The following is a 9,191-nucleotide window of genomic DNA, read 5'->3' on the forward strand; positions in this document are numbered from 1 at the left end:
AGTGCCTAGTGACAGGTCACAAAGAAAGAAATTAAGCCACTGGAATGCAGCCCATAGCTTATCCAGGAGACGCTCACAAAAACAGTAATAAAAACTCTGTGAGCACAAGTGCTTTTATCAGCCTTGGGTCTGACAGGATAATTAACTTTTTGATAGTTTCCTAGGATTTTGAAGCTGAACTTCACTCCAGTTGCCTACTGAACTCCATTGTAATCTCCTTCCATTCATTCCCTAGATTCTTGTCACTGCCTTCTCACCTTCCCTTTCCCTCTGTCACTACTTCTTCTCACCAACTTCACCAATGGGTATGCATCCCACAGTTTTTAAGCACACCCGAGCTGGTTTGTGATTTGCTTCACAGCTCCCTACTGATAGTGGAAGGGTTCAAGGTTCTATAAATCTTCCTTCTAATATGTGTTGTTGCTAGTAGCAGACTTTGTTTTGTCTGAAACTAGCTCTTCAAAATAAGTAAGTGTAAGAGTAGGAGAGTACAGAACAGTGTAACGGAGAAAGCAACTTCATCTATTTCACCTTATAGGTTGCAAACTCTTCAAATATATCAAACATATCCTATTCTAGTCAGTCTTCACCAGCTGTAGCTGTGACTGACATTGAGGTAGATACAGGATTCAAATACCAATAATACATCAGTTGAAGCATTTATGCAATCCTAATTGAGCTTCGAGATTACAAACCACAGCACCTGCTACTTTCCTTACTTTTCCTTTCATTTCACTGATGTAAATTAATGCAGCTTCTCAGTTCCATTAATTAGTAACAACACTGGGGAGTAAAAAGTTAAACAATTTTATCTTTGTTCTTGATATAAAAGTTGCAGAAGTGTGTCTAAATTGAAATTTGTATGTATGACGGGAATCCTTTTTTAATTGTAAGAAACAGAAAGCCATTTATCAGTACTTATTAAAATATTTTAAAAGGTCACATCTATACAGGCACTTTACATATAATAAATTGCAGGGTAGCGGTATGATTTATCCACTGCTCTCCCAGATGAGTCAATGCCAACAGAAATTGCATCATTCTGCCTGTCCTCTCATGCATTAAACACTGCATTGCTACACTTCAAAATACACTGGGCCCAATATTGTCATTCCTAGCACAATATCATATTAAGCTCCCTTTCATTAACCTTCCATTAAGTCAGCTGTTATCAATAGTAATATCATAGCACAGGTTTGCAATGCCTGAGAAAATGCTGGAGGCAGGCTGGTGGGACAACATTCATTTTCAAAAGTACTGGTTTGCTAACTGAATATGTATCATTGGGTAGACTGCAGCAGAGAGTACATGGCTAATGTCCTTCAAGATACATCAAAAATCCACAGGTGGATTCAGACTTTATAAATTGTTTTCTGTCTAAAAGTTTACACTAAAGCAAACACAGTCCTACTTCAGCAGACACTTCCATCAGGTGCATTTAGTCAAAATGCAGTCTCAGTTCATTTGCTCAAGGGCTCTGATGTTGTGCTGGGCCCTCTCAGAACACACTCCAGGGGACTTGCACAAAACCCTCTTTCTCTGATCAACCTGCACAGAAAGCAAACTCCAAACTATTCAGCCCAAGCAGAGAACAGATATGAATGCTCCCAGTCTGAATGAGAAGATACGCGGTAAAAATCACTCACTGGCAGAGCTGGATAATCAGGAATCCCTGAACAAGCTTTGTTTTGTACCATACAATTCCTACCTATAAAATACTATTTTAGATTCCCAAATAAATTTGGTCTTGTTAAGTACAGAGCTGGAATTCTTCATTATAATCAAGAAATAAGAAACATAAAGCCAAATTATGTTAAACTGCTCTTTGAATTCCATTTCTAGCTATCTTCTATATAGACTTGTGTAGTAATAAAGCATTACAGACTGTTTCCCTAAGTATCTCCAAGGTACTCTCCTAAGATAAATAAAACCACCACATTTACCAACAAACTACAGAATTTGGTATCAGGTACTCAGGTATTATTGTCATAACGTTAAACTCTAAGTCTTAAATCTTGCCATGTGTGGTAAAATATTACTATATGACACCATTACTAGCACAGTGGATTTAAAAGTAAAAGGTCAAAAATACAATACAACATAGCTTTATTAAAGCTATTTTTTGTTGTTGCTTTTTTTTTATTTTTAGCCCCTATTTTATATCTACCTCATAAAATTAGATAGCTGACATCATTCTTGTTTCTGAGCAATATAACTCACCCTTTTCGTAACTTAACTGATGTCATGTGCAAATGAAAACAATAAAGGAAACATTTTATCATATGTACTGGAAAACATCGTTTTTCTATGGACTTTTCCACAACAAAGAAAGATGCCACCCTTTTTCTCATGTAAAATACCATTTTTAAATCCTAATTAATCTTAAATTGACCTGATATTTTCCTCTACTGTTTGAGGGAATTTAACAGAACAGAAATTGCTGAAGATTACTAGCGTTCAAAATCTGAGTTGGCATAAACAAATTTTTTGGAAATAAGTTGCTAAATCAACCTAAATAGATATTTAAGATGTCTTACTAGTATAGGCCTTGATATGTTTAAATTTATACTTCTTTCTGGCAGTGAAAGATAAAAATTATTTTCTGCCATATCAAGAAAATCGCAGAATCAAGCAGAATCAAGCCTTCCTTCTAAGACAATGGGAATTCTATTATTTTCCTTCAAGGAAGAAGAGTCAAGCCTTAACACACCAGCACACAGAGGGAAAGCAACCTGACTAGAATGCCATATTATTAGCAGATTAAGCAACAGCGATCCCTTGCAACACAGAATTCAGACTTAAATTAGCTCCGCAGCAGATCTGAGCTCTCTATACAACTTCTAATTCAGGTTCAAATCCAAATTTTGTAATGCTGGCTAAGGGAGATAAGAAAGGCAGTCTCAGCTGACCAAACTGCAGGCATTTGCAGCAGGACTTGAGACAAGTTTGTCAGCTAAAGCACAAAAAGACCCATTCAGAAACATTTTACTTGATAATGTTTTCTCCTAATCTTTCTTAAATGTATTCTCTAGTAAAGGAACTGTAGTAGGGTTATCTGTAATAAAAATATAGCAACTCAGTAGAATTATCTGCAATCAGATTTTAACAAATGACAAATTATCCTCAAATACTTGATTAAAAAAAAATGGCTTTGATCTTTGTCTAAGCTAGAAGAATCACAGAATTGTAGGGGTGGGAAGAGACCTCCAGAGATCATCGAGTCCAACATCCCTGCCAAAGCAGGTTCCCTACACCAGGTCACACAGGTAGGCATACAGGCGGGTCTTGAAAATCTCCAGAGGAGACTCCACAACCCCCCTGGGCAGCCTGTTCCAGTGCTCCATCACCCTCATCGTAAAGAAGTTCTTGCAGAGGACACAGAACAAAAAGTCAGGGTTCTCACCACAGCAGAAATTCAGAAAAGATCTCAATTAAAACCCACATCAAATTACATGGATGAGAACTACATGAAAAAGAGATGAAGATGAAACACATAAAATGCACTTTAAATATGAGGAAGGGAAAAAAAAAGTGTCTGTACTTCATAAAAGGATATCAAGAAAGCTCATACAAACTAACTTTAGAGGTTACAATATGCTGCTGTAACATCATAAAAATTGGTAGAAAGAAAGAATGGATACCCTTTTAAGTTCAGTGCTTGTCATTAAAGGCAGGGAGAAACATATTACTGCTCATTTCTTTAGAGCCCATTGATCTTCTCTGATGAGGCAGTCAACATACTAACATGCTACCCTGGAGGTAGCAAAATGCGAAACAGAGCTACAACAAGTTCATGTTACCTGAATCTCTGATTTGAGTATAGATTGTGAGAGCAAAGTGCACCGAGTCCCAAAAGCTTAGCAAAACTGCCTGTTGAAAAAATCTCCACCCTGAACAGAATGATTCAGCAGAGCACACAGAACAAAAATTCAGGATTCTCACCACAGCAGAAATTCAGAAAAGATCTTAATTGAAACACACATCAAAATTAATGGATGAGAACTACATGCAAAAGTGATGAAGATGAATAAAATGTACTTTAAATATGAAGTCTACAATACAGAAAATGAAAGACTAAATTTTAGGAGCCAAAGACTGCTGTGAGTCTGCAATAAGGAACTGGGTATCTGGTGCCAACAGGATGGGGAGAATAGCTGATGATAATACTTAACTGAGAGAAAAAGAATACTATAGGAACAAAGCAGGTTTTGTGGGAGTACTGAACTCACTAAGAATGGTTATTGCTGGAGAATCTGTGAACAGATAATTATTTCAGCAAGAATTACAGAAAGCACTTAGCAAACTGAATCAGTGTTGCAATGTAGCATTATGACTTCTGGTGGAAACAAGAATATGCAACACAGTCTTTTAGTCCAGTCAAGTCTATTTCATCTATGCACTCCAGGAGTCATTATTCTGCTCTTCAGTATAAATTACATGACCTAACACTTTGTCCTATCTGGTTGAGTGCAGTAGATTCAAAAGCTATCTAGCTCAATTACAATAAATATTCTATAAAATGAAACTTACATTTATCTGCATTCCATAGTGATTCTGAGTCATGCTAATATACATTACACTTCTTTTGTTCGTTTGTTTCTCATGTCTGTAAAGTTAAATCATTTAGACCATAGCAGAAGTATTTAAATACACAAGATTAAATTCAGACCTGATGTAAATATGGGTAGTTACATACTTCAGTGACACAGGGTCTGCTTAGAATCACTGGGAAATTTGTTCTCAGTTCCTACAAAATGGTCTTATTGTTGTGCATCAAGAATTCACCAACAATTTCCTTTCCAGACTAGTCTCCTCCAGTTACTGGAAAATGTCTTCTACAGTCAGAAGAAAAACACAATATCTTAACAGAAAAAGTAAGATTTGCTTCTCAGAATTGTTCAATTTCTTCAGCATCACTGGGTGAAGAAAAATATCTGAGAGAGAAGGTTACAACCCAGGCCTCTTAAACAACATTTTATTTCTTTCCACTTCACACAGTCTCTGAACTTTATTGGTCCTACAGTAGTTTATCACCAGCTTTCATGTGCTTCTCAGTATTTTCTTCTCACAAATCAACCTCACTGAAATGCTTAACAGAATTGCTGGGCATGTTCTCTGTAATTTCCTATTCAGCTGGAGAAAACTATCACTTATCCTGATTGGTTTATTGAAGAATCAAATGTAGTAGCTACCACTCTTCCAGCTTGTTGCATGAAGTAATGCTTGCAGTTCTGAAGGTAACAACTTTTAACTGGAAAAGTGTGATAGCCTTAATGGTTGGCAATGTGAAACAAAATCTCTGTTTTCTAAACTAACCATATAAGCCACAACACAACCATGATTTTCTTATAAAACCTTATCTCACACTTTTGAGATGGGAGAGGATATGAAAATATCTCAAATAATTAATTCAAGAACTGAAGTTATTTAAGTTGAAAAAGTCAAGTATTGAAAATTAGACATTTTCCTTCTGTGCATCTGAACTGATCAATAAGTAAATCAAGTTGTCCTTGGGGAAAATAAATAAATAAATAAATTATATTCACTTTTTTCCCTGCTTTCTATACATAAGCTGTATATATGTATATATATGTATATGTATATATGTATATATGTGTATATATATGTAAACTGTATGTTAGCAGAAATGCTGCTTCTCCTCAAAACAAAGTGTTTTATTAATGATATAAATCATGCTTTCAAATTAAGTTAGAGTAAATCCCTGAATATAAAAAGAAAATATTTAATTGAAACTCCATTATAGAAAATTCAAAACTATAAAGTCCCTATTCCAGTTTCTCATCCCTTCTCCATTTTAGCATAAGAGTATGCTGAATCATTAGCGCTGCAGTACACATTTCTGGTACTTGAAATAGTAATATCATTTGCCAGCAGTAAAAGTCAGTTTTCCCAAAATGGGAAAAAGACCACTGGTACCATGAACTAAATTCAAGGCCTTACTGTACACAGCATTATACAGCCTTGTTCTTTTATCTTTTCCATACAGCAAATAAGGAACTGCTAGTCTCAGAGTGAAGAATAAGAACAAGGATTTCTGTTTCAATGCAGGGTTCTGGGAAACTCAGCCCAATTAATCCCATTCTCTAAAAACTCTTCTACCAGTTACCACTGATATTTCATCCTATTTTGTATGAACTTCTCAGGTTTTCAATATCTAGCTGTTTGAAAGAATAATGTTCAGTTATCATTATTCACTGATAAGTTTTCCTAGAACATTTCCTGAGTAATAACGGCAAGGCTACTTGAAGAAAAAGAGAGCTCCTGAAGTTTTGGGATGCCACCTGCTGATATGTCAAAGTTCTTCTACAACCAATTGAAAATTTAGAGATCACATAGAAAAGCCGCTTCTAATATTATTCTCTTTTACAACTTTTTGTTTGCTGATATAGATAGTTTATGATTAAACTGTTCTTCCAAAAAAAAAAACAAAACAACTCAATAGATATCCTATATTTTGGAGCAAGATTATTATTCCTTGATGTGAGTGGAAAAGTGTAGTGGAGAAAAGCAAGCTGGGGACATGGGTGAGCACACATAAATCTGTGGATGTTCTTAGTTGCGCACTAGAGGTTTAGAGAATAAATTCTGTCTTCTTGAGAATATTTCTACCACAAACCCTTCCCTAGAGATTTAATTCCATACTACCCCCACAGCAACTACCCCAATGTACATTAGCAAAGCAATTTATAACAAAAGGATTAGCTTTTATTAGTTGATTGCATGTTTCTTGCTGTTATCCCCCAAAATATATTTCTGAATGACCTGTGATTTATTTATTTTTTCTGATAAATTCAACATTCTAAAATTTTTGTGTATACAGCCTTTTGCAATATACGGCAGACCAAAGAGTTGACAGATCATTCAAACTATATGGTCTTCATCTGCACTACTACTTTTTTGCTCGCTCGCCTGTAAGAAAAAAAAATAAAAGCTGTAAGAATGACAAGACACTGGAGGTCAACAGGAATCAGCTTAGCCCGCAAAAGCAGTTTTAACATGCTTTAGCACTTCTTCAATTTCAGAATTGGTTGAACACCCAAATAGCAATTAAATTGCTTGGTTTTTCATCTATAGATCAAAACCATTGGAAATATTTCTTCTTGAATCTGAAGTGCCTAACTGAGGCCAAATGAAATTTTTGATAAGCAAATGCAGACTCATGCTGTAATTCTTATGTTGTCTTAATAAGGTCTTGGTGTAAATTTATTTCTTTTATTTCTTATTATCCAAGAGAGAGAGAGAAAAAAAAAAATAACCTACCTACATATTTGGTAAAGTTTCCTTTTTAAAAAGATACTGATAATGTGTATCTGAAAAACACAATGCTCAATAGATTAAAATAAATAAACAAATAAAGAAATAAATATTGGCATTGTTTTCTATTAAGTGGAGAAAGCAGAATAATAGATGGATAATACATCCAGTGCATATGAACATTGCATCAGATAAGTCAATGAAATTTTTGTTTTCTTCATTTATACTCTCCTTTGGAGTGGAGAGCAGATTTGGATCTCCATCCTACAGCATGTAACAGCGCCATATTTGTGGTGCCTTACTGTTTAAAAATAATTAAGGTTCTCCTAGAAATCAATACTACGGCAGTGAGTTTGATACACAGCAATATCACACAGACAAAAATAAAATGGCTGATAAGGACGAGGTCTTGGCTACAGTATCTTTTAAAAATAAAACAAAGCACAAACTACTGAAACATAGTAAATTCCATTGCAACATCTCAACTTGCAAATCAGTGTGATGGAGCAGGCATCACATTTACTTCCACAACAAAAGCAAAGCATCGCAATTAAATCCCAGTTTACCCTAATGCAAACGTGAGCATGGGAAATTTAAGATTTAATAAGAGATGAGATTTTAAAACTTGGAAGAGAAGTGCGGGCATCAATCTGTCACGCTGTGGATTTTGCAGAGGGCTGCAGTCATTACAAGCCCCTAAAGAAAATACCCTCCAGACGCATGGAGGCTGAGAAAAGGTCCTCATTACCATACCCACCCAAACATGGCTGACACCGGGGCGCGCCGGTCCTGCGCCTGCCGTTCTGCTCCGGCCACCGCAGCCGAGGGATGCGGGATGCGGGATGCGGGGAGCGCTGGGAGGATCCGCGCCGCTCTCCGCGGGCGACGCCCGATACTCAGCGACAGCAGCGCTGCGCAGCCAGGCCCGAGCCCTCCTCCGCCCGGCTCCTGCAGCGTCAGGGGCTGCGGAGGGGACAAGAAGATGATGGGTGCGACTGGCACATCTCTGCCCCGCATCCGCAGAAACCCGGAGGCAGCCGCTTGCAGAACGCCGCGGACCTTGCCATGCAGCCGCCCCCCGCCCCACTTCTGCTACTGAAACTCGCGCTGAAAGTAGTGTACGTCACATGCGGGAGATGAATGAATGAATGAATTTTTTTGTCACTCGTGGTACGAAAAGAACGTATATCCTCTGTTAAGAGTAAAGAAAAAAAGAAAAAATAATAAAAAAACGAGAGAGGGAAAGGAAAAGCGCACCTAACATCTTTGCAACCCACCGCTGAGTTCAAACACATGCGCGGCTTCCAGTGGGCGCTCGCTATTGTCTCCCGAGGGGCCGGCTCTCTGCTCGCGGGGCCGCAGGAAAGCGGGCATCGAGCGCAGGGCACCCCGCTCCGCTCCCCGCCCGGCGGCACAGACCCGGGGACGAGCACGACCGACACGCCCGCCGCTCTCCGCCGCGCCATCGGAGCCTCCGCCTTACCTCCTCCACCCACCGACAGCGAGAAGGAGCCGTGTGCCCTCACGGAGCAGTGTGCGGAGCTAAACGGGCGCGGGGCTCAGTAGCGGAGAGACAGTGACGGCGCGCACATGTGCCCAACCCTGGCTGCGGCGGCGGTGTTTAAAGACAGACATAAAAGCGGCGGGGGGAGTGCAAAGGGGGAGGGCGGTGGTGGGCCGGGGGAGCCGCACCTCCTGACGCAGGGAAGAGCCCCCCCCGCCTCCACCGCCCGCAGCAGCATCTCCTGAGCTGGAGGCGGGCGGGGAGGGGCGGAGGAGAAGGGAGACGCCCCCCACCTACTCGCCCTCTTGCCGGCGCCGCCGGGGCCTACTCGCAGACCCGTACCCATGTGCTTCATGCGTGGGCTGCGAGGGGCCTTAGGGTAAGGGTACAGGGGAACGGGCCGGGAGGAGAC

At 39.3% G+C, this 9,191-nt stretch overlaps 1 protein-coding gene across 3 annotated transcripts in view; it reads right to left on the reverse strand.

Moving 5' to 3' along the window:
• SLC6A15 (solute carrier family 6 member 15) overlaps positions 1-8,870 on the reverse strand; it is a 35,237-nt gene extending 26,367 nt beyond the window's left edge. Inside the window, exons 1-2 of one of the 3 annotated variants that reach the window (XM_015857683.2) lie at positions 8,759-8,870; positions 8,033-8,238 (exon numbers count right to left, since the gene is read on the reverse strand). The gene's annotated coding sequence lies outside the window, so the exon portion shown is untranslated. Of the gene's footprint in view, positions 1-8,032; positions 8,239-8,532; positions 8,646-8,758 lie in introns of those variants that run through there. The other 2 variants (XM_015857692.2, XM_015857702.2) reach the window with 2 other exon arrangements.
• Positions 8,871-9,191: the final 321 nt, after the last annotated feature.

This window comes from Coturnix japonica, chromosome 1 (assembly GCF_001577835.2).
Source record: "Coturnix japonica isolate 7356 chromosome 1, Coturnix japonica 2.1, whole genome shotgun sequence".
Taxonomy (NCBI): Eukaryota; Metazoa; Chordata; class Aves; order Galliformes; family Phasianidae; genus Coturnix; species Coturnix japonica.